This window comes from Chelonia mydas, chromosome 2, assembly GCF_015237465.2.
Source record: "Chelonia mydas isolate rCheMyd1 chromosome 2, rCheMyd1.pri.v2, whole genome shotgun sequence".
NCBI lineage: Eukaryota > Metazoa > Chordata > Testudines > Cheloniidae > Chelonia > Chelonia mydas.
The window spans coordinates 176871347-176875922 of NC_057850.1; positions in this window are offsets into that span (position 1 = coordinate 176871347).

Genomic DNA, 4576 nt, shown 5'->3' on the forward strand with positions numbered 1-4576 from the left:
TTCAAGGGTACTCTGGGGAGAAAGGAAAAAAAAGAATAACCTTTAGCCTGTGCACTTAACAGATTTTTGATGATGTGATGGTTGCTGCTGTTTTTTTTCAATTGGACCGAAGGGAAAAATAATTATACAGAAATTTAAAAAAAAAACGTTTACGGTTAAACAACCTTTTATACCCGAGATCAAAGAAAATGATCCAAACATTTTGATGGAGGAATGAAAGGAATGAAACGGGGATGGTAAATCTTAAAGTGTACCAACTGGAGACAAAATCAGAGAGACAGCAGCTGTGGCAAGAGTCACTGAGGAAGCAGACGAGAGAGCGCTAGACTGTTGTTTGGTGTCAAACAGAGCTGTGCAGTGGATGAAAAAGGAGCGAGGAGGCAGGCCCATAAACATTAAGTCTCCGGCAGTGAGGTTTAGCTGAGGACTGCGGTGTTTGTGTGCATATGTGGCCTTGACTCATTACACAAGCTTGACACACTGATGTCATTTAGGGGGTCAGGCAGGGAGTCTTTTGTGGCTGCTGTATACTTGCCAGCAGTGCCCAGTCTCTGCTATTTTAGCCCATTGCATTAGATGGGACTGTTATTTGGAAGGAGGAAAAATATATAAACATGCCCGATCTTTGGAAAATCAAGACGAAGCACTCTGTTCAGTTGACGGTATTATGAATCGCACCCTTTTTAGCATTCATCCCCATATGAAAAAGTCTTCCCCCAGCTCCTTTCATTAAAACGTTCTATAAAACTGGGACTGGTGACAGTTGGTTTGTCACACTTGGACTGTCATTCCCATGCTGTCACTATGGCATTGCAACATATGGTTTAAATTAGTCTTGTTTTCTTTCATACAATAGAAAGCGAGTGTGCCAAGGGCCCAAACATGTTCGGTGCTAGCTCCCAGTCCCGGGATTTGCTGAGCACCCTCATCGTCTGTGAAATTCAAGTCCAGTCCCTCAAGGTGTTGAACACTTTTGATTCTCTAAGGGCTTCTTTCTGTACCCATTGAGATGAGATTTCCTAGTGACTTCACTGGGAGAGATGGGCATTTATCCCAGGACTATGCAGGGTGAACATTTTCAAAAGCGCCTAAGTGACTTAGGATCCCTAAGTCCCACTTTTCAGAAGTGGGTTAGGCACTCGGGATCCCAAGTCTCACGGAAAGTTAATGGGACTTAAATGCCCAAGTCACTTCTGAAAACGGGACTTAAATTCTCAAGTAGAGCTTGCTGGGGATTTTTCAGCTAAACATTTTTTGTCGAAAAATGCCAATTGGTCCAATCCAAAACTGTGTGCAGCAAGGGGCCAGTTTTGATGAATTTCCCGTTTCAAATTTTAAAAAAAAGTTTCAACATTTTTGAAACGTCCTATTTTGACATTTTCTAAATGAAAACAATTTCTGTTTTTCATGTCAGAATGACATCATTTAGGTAAATTTTTAGTTGTGTGTTTTAAAGGGCATAGGTAAAATGGAACATTTTAATTGACCTAAACTGACATTTTATGGATTTGAGATTTTTTTTCAAGATTTCAACTTTTTCTCTCAATTCAGGACAGGAAAATAGTTGGAAAATCACAGCAATTCTTCCTGCCCAGGTCTAATTCATTTAAATGCTTTTGAAAATGTTATCCAAAGACCTTAACCAAGAGTTGTGGGTGCAAGAGAGGGCATCAAAGCCTATTAGCTTACTCACATTTGGTTAGAGCCTCAGCTGCTGTAAACTGGCATAGATGACATTACACCTGCTGAGAATCTGGCCTATTGTCAACCGAGAAACTTTTACATGAGCAGGGTGTGATGGCTGATATTATGCGGTTATGATGAAGGTATTATGAAATTGCTGTATCATGAATGCCCCTCTGCATGTGAAGCCACCCTGAACAGACATGGTTTGTGGCACATCTCTGCCAGATCAAGTCAATTATGAAGGATTATCAGCACATGAGTAAGTCTTACCTGGGGAGAACAAAAGAGTAACTGCATCTTAGGGCAAACTAGTTTTACTTAACCTCTCTGAGGACAGGGGGAAAGTGGAGAGCAGCAATTTACTAGGAACAGAACAAAAGATGCTAGGTGACAAATTAGGGGTTTAAATAAGGATTCACAGGGCGAAAGAAGTGAGATGTTCAGAGAAAGTTTGGGAAGGAAGAAGAAAGGGCATAGATCAACCAAGAACAGGGGAGGTGAGCTGTGGGAAGAGACTATAGGTTTTGGAACTCCAGGCAAGCTCTGCAGCAAAAGGACCTGGACGGCCCCAGAGGACACTGACCCCTGCCCAAAGAATGCCCTGCAGTAGTGAGGAAATGAAGGTGGGGAAATGTGTATAGAGTTGGGTTTTTTTATATAGATCATGTGATTAAGTAAAGAGCAACAGCATGGTAGAATTCTATGCAGAGTGTCTGCGTGCGCTATATGTTACACCTACCATGTTCCCCCTTGAAGAGGAAAACCAGAAAGCTCATACCTTTGGTGGGATTCTCAGAGAGGGTCCATTCAAGCTAACAGGGAGTCTTGGTTCCAGGGCCTGGGCAGGGGAACATGAGATTTCAGCTCTCAGGAGGGAGTGTCAGACAATGGATCTACACTCCAAAGGTGTGCCTAGGGACCCCAAGATTGGGACAATGCCTGTACAGACTCTGGAGGCTTCAGACACTCAGGGATCCAGAGGCTGGGGCTACCACTTCCGCAATCTGGTGGGCTGCCTGCATGGGGATCCTGACCAGATCAGTAGCACAGTGGGAGCAGGATTTGGCACCCCCAGATGCTACTTTCCTAAATGCCTCTATGTTTCTTGTTACCTGTTTGGAGAGCCATAAAGAGATTGAACTCTTCCAGTTCTGGAGAATTGTCTGTTTGATTATTCTGCAGGGAAAGATGGCCTGATACATTTGCTGAATAAATGGTAAATCTGTACTTTGAACCTCCCCTTAATTAGCATGTGAGCACTCCCATTAATTTCTGTGGAACTACTCACGTGCTTAAAGTTAAGCGTGTGCTTAACTATTTGTAATTGCGAGGCCTAAAAAGACAAGCAACCTATGAGGGAAAAGGGAGTATGTAATAAACATTTATAATATATTTGCTATTTAGTTTTGGCTTGACTTGTAATTAAGGGGAAGATTTGCTAAGGCATAAAGGGTAGTTAGGATTCTGACTCCCATTTACTTTCCAAGGGAATTGGGCACCTATCTGCTCTTTGTCCTTTTAAAATCTCCTTCTTTACAAAAAAAAAAATTCACTTCCTGCAACTGCCCCCAAAGCCAAACAATAATACATTGGCTGATTTATTGAAGGCATCCTGGTACCAGTGGAACTGCTTGTCTTCTTCATAGTAGATATATACTCTGGTTTTGTAATGTAAGTTCACCTATCCATCGAACAGTGCTGTCATATGTAAGGAATGGCATGTTAATATGTTGCCATTGACAGCAACTTGTAAAAACTTTCCTGAATATAACTTTGTTTGCAGTGAACTCATTTTGCCTAATTTTGAATCTGCTCCAGCTCAGGGCCAGATTCTGATCTCATTTACACCTGTGTTAATCCAGAGTAACTCCTCTGAAGTCACTGGATATATACTGGTGGAACAAGAATCGGCTTTCTAAAGACTTGTAGGCTCATGTTTGCTAAAGAGAGATTGGGAATAAAGAAACCAGGAGAATGTGGAGAAGAAAGAATACGTATAATGAAAAAAATAGAGAAGTGATCCAAAATGTGCAGTCATACTTGATTTAAACCGGATTGTGCTGGTGTGAATGATAGCAGAATTTGGGTCAGCTGATACATGTGATATATATGGCGCCCACTTGCGCCAATGTAGTTATATATGGTAGAATATATATGGGAAGGAGTGCATGTGGGGGAGGAGTATGCTTGTTTTTGGCTAGAATCACCCTTGCATTAAATTGAATTACCTCTCAGGTGGGCAAAATGCTTTGGATTAATACGTAAATGAGATTCATCAACTCAGCCCAGAGATGTGAGCCCTGCAAATGCAAGAAATAGCTTGTGAGGGCAGCAAAAACCTCAGACTCCAGGAGCCCTTGTAAAATGTGGTGGTCTGTGTTTTCTTATCCTCCACCCTTCTCCCCACACCCTGGGTCCCAAATTAATTCCTGAAAAAGTTTTACTGAGGCCGGATTGCTGAGTTAATTCATTTTAAAATATGACGTCTCTTTTATGGACACTGTGGTCTGGAAAGAATGTCATGAATGCAGAGCTGGCTATGGAGCTTGCTCATGAGAAATGAACAGTGAACATGAGCATAGGCGAGAGGACAGTATGCGTGGGAAACATGACGAGTTGTGGAGAAGGTATGCCTGGGGATGAGGGGACAAGAGTTAAAGATAAGTTTCATACCATGGAGTATCTATCCATAGAAATCATAACTGTGGAATGCCCTCTCCAAAGAGAGAAGGATAATCGAGAACATCACTGCTGTGATGCACAAAATAAGACCTATTTTTAAAATAATGTTCTAACAGTTACTCCATAATTCCTCAGATCTACTGCAGAAGATTATGAAGGGGATTTGAAAAACAACAACAACAACAAAAAGCAGTTTAAGTTACGTTGC